Source organism: Equus przewalskii, chromosome 14 (genome assembly GCF_037783145.1).
Source record: "Equus przewalskii isolate Varuska chromosome 14, EquPr2, whole genome shotgun sequence".
NCBI classification, from domain to species: domain Eukaryota; kingdom Metazoa; phylum Chordata; class Mammalia; order Perissodactyla; family Equidae; genus Equus; species Equus przewalskii.
Window position 1 is genome coordinate 3,165,466 of NC_091844.1, and position 15,417 is coordinate 3,180,882.

Sequence of the window (15,417 nt, forward strand, 5' to 3'; positions counted from 1 at the left end):
CAAAACTTGAGGACAGGAGTTGATTGACAGGGAGAAGGGAGAATATGCCAGCTCACTATCATCAGTTAGACAGTGAAAGCAACGCAAAGGACTTTGGTTAGAATCACCAAACTTTAAGACTGTCCAACCTCCCCATTTGTAAATAACGTAGGAGGATGACGAGAGAGGTGGTGCTCAGAATCATCTCATAAACTAGAGGAGGGGTTGGAAGTAAGACCTAGGCCAGCCGCTACTTTGACATTTAACAGCTCTGAACCAGATAGTGTATGACTGCAATGTTTTTCTAACTTAAATGTTAAAACCAAAGCAACTCAAGCAATTTTTAAAAAATAGTTTGAATCAGAATGCTTTGAGCTGTTTGGCTTAAACTATGAATGGATTTGTTATGCCATGCAATGAGAAGCCAGCTGCCGGGTGGATTGACAATCGAAAAACTGAGAGTCACGACAACTTGTCCCAAAGACCACTGTTCTTTCCAGCTTTTGTTTTGCTCTTTGGTCGGCTTTTACCCTCAAGCTTGTCCCCGCTGGCTGTGGGAAGGCTGAAGCAGGTCTGAGCATCCCCTCTTCACATAGAAATATCCAAGACTAGGAAGAGAATGGGCCTTCCTTACACCACTTTTTAGAAAAGAAGCAACCATTTTTAGAGACCCACCGCCATTACCAATACGTATTCTGTTCAAATATTTGGTTCTTTATTAAATTGGATTCTTTATTTTTCCATTTCAAAAGTTCTTCGAATATTTTGGATACCAGCCCTTTATCAGATACACGTTGTGAAGATTTTCTCCCAGATGGAGGCTGTCTACATTCTCTTCTTTCCTAGAGCCAAAGTTTTTAATTTTAAAGAAGTCCAACTTATTAATTTTTTTCTTTCATGAACCATGTTTTGGGAATTGTAGCTAAAAAGTCATGACCAAATCCGAGGCCATCTAGAATTTCTTCTATGTTATCTTTTAGAAACTTTATAGTTTTACATTTTACAATTATGGTATTCCATGCCTCTTACCGTGATTGCTGTGGAAACACATCTGCATTCCTACAGCGATCTCTGGTGAGAGAAATGGAATAACCGTAACTGGTTTCAACCTTTGATTTTCAAACTTCTTCCCACATTGAAATCACCTAGTGTATTATTTGAGATCAGGCTTCTTCAGAAAGTCTAAAGGCTGTTTTATGGAGAATTTCCCCTTGTTTTGGGAGGCGGGTTCTTTTGTTCCATTCAGGCCTTTAACTGATTTATGAGACACATTCACATTATGGAGAGCAATCTGCGTATTCAAAGTTAAATGTTAATCTCATCCAAAAACACCCTCCAAGTTGACACATAAAATTAACCCTCACAAGTCTACCCTTCCTCACCTTGGCACCCATACGCATCTACTCAAACCATATACACATAATAACAAGGTCAGACTTCCACCTAACACACCTGCAAACAACTGAAAACTCACTCAATCCTTCCCCTAGAAAAGGATACAAAATCCTTGGGTGATGTTTACTCTTCTCTTTGATATCCCATAGCTTAAATATTATGGTGTAAAGTTAGCAATACTTAAAAACTATGATATAAACCCAATATAACCTATGTTACATAATAAGAGGATAACAGAGGGAAGAAAACAAAGATCCTTGCTTAATGCGCACACACACACAAACACACATTCGTAGCAAAATAAGAGGAAATACTCATGACAATTTCAGCCTTTATTTCTGTAACTGGTCGTGTGTTCATAGCTGGTATTCATAACCCCCTTCTTCCACTACCCATTCTGTATTCTCGTTGCCTTCATCAATCACTTTAGCCGGTCATGATTCTTTACCTGGTAAGGTAACCCAAACCTTAATTCTTAAAAGTCTTGGCGATCATCACTCCTGCCTGAATTGTGTTGTTGTAGTTTTCCACTGACTTTAGTCACAAGGCATGGTAATACTAAGAGATGCCCTAAGGAATGTCCTGTATCCCAGGCATACTTTTCTTTACCTTTATTATGCAGTGGCAGTACAATTTCCCCCTGGTAAGCAAGATCAATCACTCCAGCAAGCACCATAAATTCCTGCTTTGCTTTTTGATTTAGAGGCATGAGGAGTCCAAAGTGGGCCGGCAACAGTCTTAACTTCCAGTTCAGTGGAATCTTCATTGTGTCTCCGGGTGAAAGCACTCCTCCCTTTGGAAATAAGCCCTCTAGGCCAGCAGAGCATAAGGTCACAGGGAAAGGAGGCAAAAATTTTGCTGGTGGATCACTATGAGTAACAGTGAGTGCTGCCACTCCCATTTCCACACTTGATTCCTGGACCTGTGACTTCTGGCTATGGGAGAAATAGCACCATTTGTTTGATGATTATTTAGAGCATATACAGCCTCCTGGAGAACCTTGCCCAGTCCTGCGAGGTATTGCCCCTTCGCTGGTACTGAACCAAATCTTCAAAAGGCCATTCCACCATCCTATCAAGCCTGCTGCTTCAGGATGGTGGAGGCCACGGTAACCAGTGAATTCCATGATAACGGGCCCGTTACCATGCTTCATTTGTTGTGGAGTTCCTTGACCAGAAGCCATGCTATATGGAATACTATGATGGTGGATAAGACATTCTTTAAGTCCATGCGTGGAAAGCAAATCCATATCCAGAGTAAGTGTCTATTCGAGTAAGAAGACAATGCTGCCCCTTCCTTGATAGAAGTGGTCCGATGTAATCAACCTGCCACCAGGTGGGTAATCAACCTGATCATCCTGAGGAATAGAGCCGTATCCAGGACTTAGTGTTGGTCTCTGCTGCTGGCGGATTAGGCACTCAAGCAGTGACCACAGCTAGGTTGGACTTGGTGAATGGAAATCTATGTTGCAGAGCTTATGCATAACCTCCACCATGACACTATGGCCACTGGGTTCATGAGCCCATTGGCAATGACAAGAGTGGGTCGGGAAAGAGGCTGAGTGGTATCCACAGAAGAGGTCATCCTGTCCATTTGGTTATTAAAATCCTCCACCGTTGAGGTCACCCTTGAGTGAGCGTTCTTACGGAACATAAATATCTTCATGTTTTTTTGCCCATTCAGAGAATTCTATCGACATACCTCGTCCCCAAATATCTTTGCACCAGTTTTCCAATCGTGTGCCTTCCAAGTCTTTGACCATCCTAACTCATTGGCCAGAGCCCATGAATCAGTATGTAATTGCATATCTGGCCATTTCTCCTTCCAGGCAAAGTGAACAACCAGGCTCACTGCTTGAAGTTCTGCTCACTAGGAGGATTTCCCTTCACCACTGGTTTTCAAGAATGTCTCAGAAAGGGGCTGTCATGCTGCAACTGTCCACTTTTGGATGGTTCAGAGTGGGAGAGAGAAGGCAGTGTGCGAGAGAAGGCCCGAGTGGGGACCATGGGCATTGGGCCACTTCTTCATGTAACTTACTTGTGCCTTCAGACCTGCTTGGGCCCAATCTTGTATATATCACTTCCATTTGATGATGGAGTTCTGGCATGCACTCCCAACTTTTAAGGCGTGGTGGGTCAGATAACACCCAGCTCAAAATAGGCGTCTCAGGTCACATGGTAACTTGGTGTCCAGCGGTTAAGCATTCAGTCTCTACTAACACCCAGTAGCAGGCCAAGAGCTGTCTCTCAAAAGGAGAGTAGTTATCTGCAGGGGACGGCAGGACTTTGCTCCAAAATCCTAAGGGCCTGCTCTGAAATTCATCTATAGGGCCTGCCAAAGGCTCCAAGTCCTGTCTGCCACTGACACTTCAAGCACAATTGAATCTGCTGAATCATATGGCCCAAGTGGCAGAGCAGCTTGCACAGTGGCCTGGACCTGTTACACCGCCTTCTTTTGTTCTGGACCCCAGGTAAAAGCCAGTTGCTTCTGGTGGCTCTTATTGACAGAGATGGAGAAAAAGGCATTTGCCAGGTCAACAGCTGCACATCAGGTACCAGGGGATGTGTTCATTTGCTCAAGCAAGGAAACCAAATCTGATGGGGCAGCTGCAATTGGAGTCAACACCTGGTTAAGTTTATGATAACCCATTGTCTTTCTCCAAGATGCAGCTGGCCCTAGCACAGGCCAAAGAGGTGAGTTGAATGAGGAAGTGGTGGGAATCACCACTCTTGCTTATGTCAAGTCCTTCATGGTGGCACCAATCTCTGAAATCCCTCCAGGAATGTGGTTTTTCATTTGGTTTACGATTTTCCTAGGTAAAGACAGTAGTAGTGGCTTCCATTTGACCTTTCCCATGATAAGAGCCCTCACTCCACAGGTCAGGGAACCAAAATGGAGATTCTCTCAGCTGTTGAGTATGTCTATTGCAATTGTGCATTCCAGAACTGGGGAAATAATCACGGAATGGATTGAGGAACCCACTGGACCCACTTCAAGTGGTGGGTGAGTCCTAAGGAGGATCAGAAGTGCCTTACCCAGCGACTGCCTCAAGGGAGGACAGCACATTTTCGTTAGGCAATGCAGAGTTAATTCCCTCAGAAGGAGGTGGAGAGGCCAGTTCTACCGCAGGTGAGGAGGCCACTTCTAATGGCAAAGAAAAGTCAACAGACTTTAGGCACTTAATGCTCCTGGTTTCATCAGGGTGTTCCCACACATCCCCATTCCAACTTTCAGGATCCCCAGTCGACGTCCTCACCCTAGCTGTAGACCCTCCGTGAGGCTTTGTAACTCAGCAACCTGCAGGAGGAGATTCTGGGTTTGGTTTTCAGCAATTTCAGCCCTGCAGTTACAGGAAAGAAGGGTCTCTTTGAGGGCAAACATAGAAGCTTTTAGGTAATTTATGCAGCGCTTGAGCTGGGAATTAAAACCCCAGAGCTCATCCTCTTCCCTACTTTGTCCAGCAACATTGGGAGCAGCAGTCAATATAATTATACCTGTTTGTTTGACAAAAATGTTTGAATGTAGCATGTGCATGGTCACCCAGATCCTTGCTTCTTGTAAGTGTTTGGTTAGGAGTATCCAGTGGTGATATTTTGGGTATCTCTATTGCCAGGTCCTGCCATGGACTATCTCTGTTCTCTTTACTAGTGGAAATTGAGTCATTAGTGTCTTTAAATCTAATCAGATTAGAGAGATAATTCCAGAAACCCCAGAATCAATTCTGAAGATTAATCCTTAAGATTCTCTTCTTCTAGAACCACTCTCAGTACCAAAATCTGTATTAGTCAGGGTTGCCAGAAAAACAAAACCAAGAGGATGTGTGTGACTTTTTAATATCCACGGGTCAGATGGAGATTTATTATAGGGAATTGGCTCACGTGATTATAGAGGCTGGCAAGTTCACAATCTGCAGTGTGGGTTGGTGGACTGGAGACTCAAGAGAGCCAATGATGCAGTTCCAGTCTAAAAGCAGTCTTCTGAAAAGTTCCCCAAGGAGGCCAGGTTTTTTGTTCTATTCAGACCTTCAAGTGATCGGATGAGGCCCACCCACATGGTGGAGGGCAATCCGTTTATTCCAAGGTCACAATTTAAATGTTAATCTCATCCAAAAACACCCTCCAGGTTGACACATGAGGTTAACCATCACATCTGGGGAGCTGTGCAAACTGCTGATGCTGAGTGTCATCTCCAGTGATTTTGATTTCATTAGTCTAACATACATTCTAAGCATCCAGATGTTTAAAAGTCTCCCCAAATGATTCTATTGCACTGCCAAGGTTAAGAACCTCTGGATTTGATCAATTAAGATTTACAGCCTTGAGGCTGGAGGAAAGCTCAGGAAGCAGAGGACCTCCCGGGGCCTGAACAAAATTAGGGTTAGCAAGAAAGAAGTAGGTGAGGGGTACCAAAGTGACTAGTTCAAGACTAGGCACCTGTCGTTTCTGCCACAAGGTTTTAAAATGAATTCTTTTCCTAATTGTTTTTACTTTTCATTAACACCTTCTATCCTTCTTGCTTTACCTGCGGTCATTTAAGTTTAAATTTATATTAATTAAAAACTAATAAAATTAAAAATTCAGTTCCTTGATCACACTAGCCACTTTCGAAGTATTCAATAGCCACCTCTGGCTAGCGTCTACTGTGTCAGGCAACATAGATATAGCTTATTTCCATCTTCACAGAAAGTCCTATTGACTGGTGCTGAGCTAGAATAACAAACTTATCAGAGTCCAGTTCGCTCTGTGCCAGAAAAGGAAGACAGAGATTTTGAAGATACCATCCTGACCACACGAAGTCTACTGTGCAGCTGTGGACACATAGTATATGAATACACAATTATAATAAAATGTGATATTAACAATCATAACATATTCATTTCACAAACGTTTTGGAGGTAAAAGATATCACAACTAACTTTCATTTCTTAAAATATTTCAGACCCATTTTTTTCCCTTAGGTATTAAAACAGTACTTCCATATACTTTAAAGAAGAGAGAATGTGTGTAAAGCATAGGTAACAGGGGCCTTGGGGTAAAAAAGACACCTTTTAAGGTACCCGTCCATCCCACAAAAAATGACCCCCACCACTACTGTCACCAGGTATGGGAGTTGATGTAGAACAGCCATGTCTGTAATGTGTGACCCCAAACTTTGGCCATTGTTGATAGGACCAGGAAGGACTCAAATTAGATTAACCCTCTGAACTGTAAATAGAAGTGAGAAGCATGAATCCTGAAATTCAACCAGAACTGGGGATGTTGGTTCGCCCTTAGAAAGCTCACACCACACGAAAATATGCAAACAGAATGCCAACTATTATGTTTACAGTCAAGCAGATCAGAAAATTGTTTCAGCCTTGCTGGGCAATTCTTTCCCAGTGAGGAAGCCACGTGGGAAGCTCAGTGGCCAAAAGTTCACTTGCGCACGCGGCATCAGAGTTATTCTATTTGAGGGTGAAGTAGTGGCAACCCAGGGTGGCCTGGGGTGTCTATGGTCACAAAAAGGAATTCCTTATCAGGCTGTCTAGACGTGCCAAGGAGAGAGCGCTTCAACACATGGAAAGGAGAGCAGATCAACTTGTAAAGTCTGGTTTAGGATCAGCTGGGGAACTATCCTGCTCCCTCACTCTCCGTGGTAACAGACCCTCCCCCTAGAACCCCCATCTGAGGCCTGTTTGCAGAAACCTTGAGAGCTCCTGCTTTTGCCTGCTGGGCATCCTGGCTCACAGCGCTGCCTACGCTCCCGTTAGGAGGCTGAGGGCGTGGTCGCATGACCTGCCGATCAGAATCCTTCCTCCTGACTGGTCTGAGGGAGGTGACTGAGGCCTCTAACCTCTGAGGTCACGGAGCTGACTGAATGAAGAGTCCTTCAGTCCTTGGTGCCCAGTTCCCTGCCTGTGGAGAACGCTTCCTGCACCAACAGAGAATGGCAGGCATTGGGAAACCTTTAAAAGGAGTTGTAAACCTTTAATGGATTTGTAAACCTTTAAGTAATGTTGTCTTCTCAAAGAGCAGAAATGCTGGAAAGGGAAAATATAAATAAAAATGAAACAGCTTGCTTTTCTGATATAACCATAATTTTACTACAATTTTAACCCTATGAAATACATCTTTTAAAAAAAGTGATGCTAGTGAAATAAGTCAGACAAAGAGAGAAAAATACCATTTGATTTCACTTATATATGGAATCTAAGAAACAATAACAACAATGAATTCATAGATGCAGAAAACAGATTGATGGTTTACAGAGGTGGGGGGGCGGGTGGGCAGATGGAAAGAGTGAAGAGGGTCAAAGGTACAAACTTCCAGTTATAAAATAAATAAACCACGGAGATGCAATGTACAGCATGGTAGTTATAGTTAATAATACTGTTTGCATATTTGCTAAGAGTAAATCTTAAAAATTCTCATCACAAGAAAAAAAATTTGTAATTATATATGGTGATGGATGTTATTGAGACTTACTGTGGTGATCATTTCACAATATATACAAATATTAAATCATTATGTTGTATACCTGAAACTAATATTGTGTTATATGTCTATTACACCTTATTTTTTTTAAAAAAAAGTTTCAATACTTTGAATTAATCACACAATTTTTTTTTAATTTGAAAAAAGAGATGCTATAGTGGATTGAATAATGGTCCCTAAAATGATATGTGCAAGTCCTAAGCCCCAGAATATACAAATGTGACCTTATTTGGAGAAAGGGTCCTTGCAGAAGTAATTAAGTTAAGGATCTCAAGATGAGGTCATCCTGGATTATCTGAGTGGGCCCTAAATCAATGACCAGTGTCACGAAGAAGACACACAGAAGAGCAGCCGAGTGAAGATGGAGGCAGAGATTGGAGTGATGCAGCCACAAACCAGGGAATGCTGGGAGCCACCAGAAGCTGAAAGAAGTGAAGAAGGATTCTCCCCAGAGCCTCTGGCGGCAGGGCAGCCCTGCCAAAACCCTGAGTTAGGGCTTCTGGCCTCCAGAACCGGCTGAGAATAGATTTCCACTGTTTTAAGCCACTGCGTGTGTTGTAATTTGTTACAGCAGCCCTAGGAAATTAATACAAATGCTAAATAAAAACCAGTTTGCTGACTGATCCCAAATTTTGGCTATAGGAGGTAAATTCCTAAAACCAATTTCTTGTTCGTTTTAATTCTTCATCTAACATTAAAAGAATACTAAACAAAATGCTGCGTGTTTACCCAAAAATATTTACTTTCAAGCTAAGCCAAATTGGGGAAAAGTCCTAGCCTGTTTTTACAGACTGGCTTTGAATCCTGTTTCTTAAGTCAAAAAGTAATGTACTTTTTGACTACCACTAGAGGTGGCAGAGAAGGACAGTTTGAAAGGGATTAGTATCTTCAAATGAATTTCAGATTTCTTTTTCGGGGTGGGGTGCTTCTAACTATGTGAGTATTTTGACAGATACACTTAAGGCCTTTAACAGAGTTTTCATTGTTTGGTTCCATATTCTTAAATTTTACGCCATGATAAAACATGAAGAAAGGGTAATATTGCTACTACCCTTCAGGAAATAGGGACCACAGTGTCCTCCATACCTTTAAATTGGTTTCTTCATACTTTCACATTTTTCTAAGGCTTGCAGCATCCAAGAAGTAGAAATGGCACTTCCCTCTTATAAAGCATCATATTGTCACCAGCAAGGAAAGCACCTATGTGATCGTAGGGGAAATTAAACAATTATATTTTCAATTGATTCTTACAATGTCCCAGTGTGGTAGTTCAACATTATTTCCAATCTCCTGACAGATGAAGAACCGAGGTGTTACATTCTTTTCCCCCAAAGCATTCAGTGGCTCAGGAAAGCACAGCCCTCTCCCTCCCAGGTCCCTGATTAGAGCCCCAGGCTCCAGTGTTAATTTACTCATCCACATGGCTCACCTGCTGAATCCAATCTTCAGCGGGACACTGCTTGTCCTTAACCCAAAACCAGAGGTAGACTAGTTCCAGAACAGCTGTAGGTGGTGCTGACCCATTTGTAATTGTTATGTGTTAGCACGCCCTGAGAAAAGCGAAGCTGGCACTCCCCTCCCGTCCTATGACGGGCAGCCACTCTTCGAGGCTCGTATGCCTGAAATGGCCCATTCGACACCCTTTCATTCCCCTCCTAGAATGTCACTCAGCCTGAAGTGGTACCGCACTCAACTGCTAACATCTCACTGAGGATTTGTCTGAAACTATCTTAGAGAGATGAGACGTTGGGTTGCCGGAGAGCACTAGGGGCTGCTCTTGAAGAAGACTGGAATAGCAAAAGTTCTCAAAAAGGGTAGGAAAGATGCTGAAACAAGACACGGGGAAGATAAGCACCCCTCCTAAACAGTATTCCTGCAACATATAGAGAAGAAAAAATCATGGAGGGAGGGCTAGAGCTAAAGGGAGCAATTTTTCATCCCGGTATTTTAGATTGTGTACCAAATGCGCCAATGCAGCATTAGGGGTATCTTCTAGATACCCACTTGGTTAGTGTTGCTGATGCTATTGGTGTTCTGCCCATACTCCATCGGGCCTTGCCATTGTAGCGCACCAGGCTGACTTCCAGCTGCCATCATGTCAGCTCTGTGCCTGGGGACATTCTCTGACAGCTATAGTCCTCTTGGTCAGCAACAAAGAATTAACACCACTCTCACCACCTCCCCCACCTAGGCAGCCCTTGAACAGAGACTGACAGGACCTAATGTGTAAAACTCCTGGCTCCTTCACACTCCAAGCCGTGTGTACCACGCTGGTGCCACAGTACCCCACAGGATTGAGCTCAGAGTGTCCACACTGGTTATTTGCTTCACAAGCACTCTTCATTGGCTGCCTTCCCTGCCAGGCCTTCCTTCCCCACACCCCCTCCTACTGATGTTTCCTGGGATCACCTCCAAACAAACTTGCACTTGTCTCAAGGTCTGCTTCTGGGGAAACCAAAATAAAACAATTGGCAAAGTCACCTGTAACCAGAACCTTTTCTTTGCCTAAATGACTGCTGGCTGTACATTCACAAAGCCTTTCTCTGTCAGTAGTGCTATCTTATCCTCTCAAGAAAGAATCAGCCAGAATAGTTATCTGGTGTAAATACATTATTTTCTTCTCAGCTATGATTTGATTATTGACAGAGAAATGCTTTTAGATCCATCATTTTTAACACCCCAAGAAAGAAAATATGCTGGGAGCCAAGGCAGTATCAAGTAGAGGGCTAGAGGGCACCTAAAGCCCACCCCCACCCAGCAATTCCAGGGAGTCCCAGCTGCCCCCGCGAGGCCAAGTGGAGATTTTCACCACTGCTTGGGAGTGACAAAGTACTGTCCCTTCTCCCCTCCCTGGAGTGGTGTCAGAGGAGCCCTACTAAAACACAGGATGTAAATAAGACCCTGAATCTTATAGTATCCAAAATATCCAGGTTTCAGTAAAAAATCACTGCCATACGAAACATCAGGAAGATATCAAACTAAATGAGGCAAGACAAGAGACAATCGATAGACGTCAACCTGTCACTGATGTTAGAGTTACCTGACAAGCATCTAAGCTAGCCATTACGAAAAGGCTTCAATGTCCTAATGCGAAACCCTCCAATAATATGTATTCTTTTGTGTCTGAACTATTTTGCTTAACACTCTGTATGTGAGACTCACCCAGGTTGTTGCAAGTAGCTATAGTTTATTCATTTTATTATTGTATAATATTCCATGCATGAATATTTCATCTCATTTAAGTTTTACGGTTGGAGGACTCTGGAATGCTTTCAGATTCGGGTAATAAAATGATACTGCTACAGGGGGCTGGCCCGGTGGCGCAGCGGTTAAGTTCGCACGTTCTGCTTCTCGGCGGCCCGGGGTTCGCTGGTTCAGTTCTCGGTGCGGACATGGCACTGCTAGGCAGCCATGCTGTGGTAGGCGTCCCACGTATAAAGTAGAGGAAGATGGGCACGGATGTTAGCTCAGAGCCAGGCTTCCTCAGCAAAAAGAGGAGGACTAGCAGTAGTTAGCTCAGGGCTAATCTTCCTCAAACAAAACAAAACAAAAATGATACTGCTACAAAAATTCTTATTTTTTTATTGTTGGCATTGTCAGTCTTTTACTAAATTTCAGTCATTCTGTTATAGAGAATAATCACAGAGTTAATTTGCATTTCTCTGATTACAGAGTAGGTTGAACATCTTTCCAGATTTATGGGTCACTTGTACATCCTCTTGTATGAAGCACCTGTTGGATTATCTTGTTTATTTTCCATAGAGTTGCTGTCTATTTCTTACTGATTCATAAGTGCTGCAAGTGTCTTCTCTCATTCTGGGAATTACACTTTCTATTTGTTTTTCTTGCCTATAGGAGGTTATCATATTAGGTCATTTTCTCACATAGCAGAAGAATGTTGGTGGAACTAGGATATTGTGGCCTGAGGGGAAACAAAGGTGGGAAAAGAATGAAATATTTCACTGGATTTCAGAGTTACTAATCTCATGATAGAGATGGATCTTCATACTGTGGATACGAGAGCCAAAAGAGGAAGTGGCTAATGTTAACTCAAGACATGGAGAAGGCATCAGATAAGAAGGGCTTGCCAAGTTGGGTTAGGAAAGAAGACTAAGATGCCAATAAACTGGGGAGGAGAGAAGATGAGTAGAAACCAAAGATTCTCAAACTTTCTTAGTTTACAATGCCATCAGTGTTTCAGAAAATTTTCAAGTTGCCAGTTCCATTTATTAATTAGTTAGGTCTAAACAACTTAAAAAGTATATCTATTTTAAGATCTTAGTACAGCCAATCCTCATTATTTACAGATTCTGTGTATGCAAATTCACTTATTTGCTAACATATATTTGTAAACCCAAAGTCAATGCCCATGGCACTTTCATGGTCATCTACAGACATACACAGAGTGTTGAAAATTTTGAGTCAGGTAACGAATACATTTCCAGTTGAGGTCAAGCAAGGGGATGCTCTGCCTTCTTGTTTCAGCTCTCATACTGTAAACATGTGTCCTTTTCATGGTCTATTAAGTGCCGTATCTGACACATTTTTAGGCTTTTTGATGATGATTTCACTGTTTAAAATGCCCCCAAGTGTAGCGCTGAAGTACTGTCTACGTTCCTACGCACAAGAAAGCTGTGAGGTGCCTTACAAAGAAAATGTGTGTTAGATGAGCTTCCGTCCAGCACGTGTTATAATGCTGTCAGCTGCGAGTTCAGCGTTACTGAGTCAGGAATACATATTAAATAAGACATCTTGAAACAGAAACACAAACAAAACACATTTATGAATTGATTAGTTAATGAAAATGTTGGGGTCAGGAGCTTGTAGAAACCAATTCTATATTTTGCCTAGGAGCAATGATTCAGTATTCACTAATTCACATTTGCAGGAACGTTCCAGAACATAACTACTACAAATAACAAAAACCGACTGTAGCTATTTGAAAACATTACATATAAATTGAAGAAAAAAGTACTTTTACTCTTTTCTTAAATATCTAAAATTATTTAATAATATGTGTGCCTACTGAATACTGCACAACATCTCAAACTTGGAATCAGATTGAACACTGCTGCCTTCATTTCTGGTTCCACTTTGATTTTCATATGACACTTACTTTTAATCACAACAACTGTCAGAAACACAATTTTAAAGAGATATGATATCATCAATACCAATGTAGCGCAATCTAATGTCAAGACTATCAAACTACATTATCCCACAGGTATCAAGTATAACAGAGTTTCCTTCAAAAATTTAAAATATCCTGTAGCATCTCAGTGAGTTTGCTATGGTATCCTGGACACCTCTGCACACAGTTTGTGAACAAGGGGCCTAATTACAGAAAGAATGAAGACACAGTGAAATTGAATATTTTGTTTAAAGAAAATCAATTTGGTTATTTTTCCAACATGAAAAAAATTGCATACATATGAGAAATGGCAGGAAAATAAGACTGGAAAGTGAGGTTTGAACTAGCAGAAGACCTTGAATACCACTTTAAAAACATTTAGCTTTTATTCTGAAGGCATTAGAGAGCCAAAGATTTTACAGAGAGGAGGACAGACTGGCAAATCTGTGTATAGATATGTTTCTAAGATATGTAGACATATCTACACATAAAGATAGATAAACTCACATATGTTTATATGTTATGTATACAGTATATATGAATAATATATATTTATGTATATAAATATGTGATTATATAAAACTATATAATTATAAAACATTTTTATATATACACATATTTTATATATACACATATTATTAACTAATATTAAAAAATATATATATTTTTAGGAATCCAATATAGTGGCCATGAAGAATGGACTGAACTGGGGAGAAATTAGAGGTAGGAAGACCAGACTGCACTGTTGGGTGCAAGATGATAAGAATCTGACCTAAAGCAATAGAAGTGAAAAGGAATATTTTTAAGAGATGGTGCAAACATAGGAGTTAAAGAATTCAATTAGATATTAGAGATAAAGGGATGTGTGTGTTTGACTTCCAGCTTCTTAGCTTGGGTCACTGGGTGGAGGGTGATGCTATTAACCAAGCCATATCGTGACTTGAGTTTAGAATTCTTTTCATTAGTGTTAGGGGACAAGGATAAAGTAAAGCTCTGTTTTAGTCCACGTTCCAGTTAATCTTTAACACACACTGCTGGTATCCAACACTGTTTCATTTCTCTGTCAACGCTAAACCACATTTAGTACTGATAGCCAAAAACATTGCTCCTTTTAGAGTTTGAGAGGCTAAGCCTGTACCTTCCAGGCTATTTTCAGATTTTGGGGCGTTTTTTTGTGTGAAGATTGGCACCTGAGCTAACATCTGCTGCCAATGTTCTCTCTTTTTTTTTTAATTCTTCTCCCCAAAGCCCCCCAGTACATAGTTGTATATTCTAGTTGTGAGTGCCCCTGGCTGTGCTATGTGGGACGCCACCTCAGCATGGCCTGACAAGTGGTGCCATGTTGGTGCCCAGGATCCAAACCAGCGAAACCCTGGGCCATGAAAGCAGAACGCGCGAACCCGACCTCTCAGCCACGGGGTCGGCCCCCAGATTTTGTTTTTAAGTCAAGCCTTACTAAGTCAAATCTATGCTCCTTGGTGTACACACCCAGGCAATTTTTCTAAGATTAGCACATCAGGGTAACAGTTATTACCCACATTCCCTTGGGACCACAAACTCTGCCCATTAAAAACAGAAATGGGACTCCTTGGGGAAGAAGCAAGTTTACGGTGGGGGCCTTGCTATGGACTGAATGCTTGTGTCCCCCCAAACTCCTACATTGAAACCCTAATCCCCAGTGTGACAGTGTTTGCAGGTGAGATCTCTGGGAGGCAATTAGGTTTAGATGTGGTCATATGGGTGGAGCCTCATGATGGAATTAGTGTCTTTACAAGAAGAGGAAGAGAGATCAGAGCTTCCTCTCTCCACCACGTGAGGACACAGCAAGAAGGCTGCCAGCTACAAGACAGGAAAAGGGCCCTTACTGGGAACTGACTCTGCCAGCTCCCTGATCTTAGACTTCCATTCTCCAGAACTGTGAGAAATGGATTTCTGCTGTCTAAGCCACCCAGTCTATAGCATTTTTGTCATGGCGTCTGAGGTGACTAAGACAAGGATAACGCGTTTAACTATAGGCCTGAGGAGTTCTCAATGCCCAGCAGGCAGATGCATGCCTGGCACTGGCCTGGGGAAGAGGTCAGTGGGTGTCTCATGCAGGGCACATGGTCTTACAGGTGCCTCTAGTGCCCTGAGGATGAATGCTCGAGAGGCTGAGCCCACTCCCAAGGAGAGCCTCCATTTATGGGACAAGTCGAGGGAAAGAACCCATGGAGATTACAGGAACAGCAGCTAGACTTTAGGAGAAAGAGGACCGCGTCATTAGGGGGAAGCCACATGGCGCCGGGAGGAGGAGTGAATGGGAGGTGAAGTGGAGGCAGAGCTTGTGTGTTCATTCAGATTCATCTACCGCACATTAATGCAGCACTGACTCGAACAGACGACATCCTTGCTTTTATTGATTCAAGCAGGGGAAAGAGAAGCCACAGAAAATATATAATC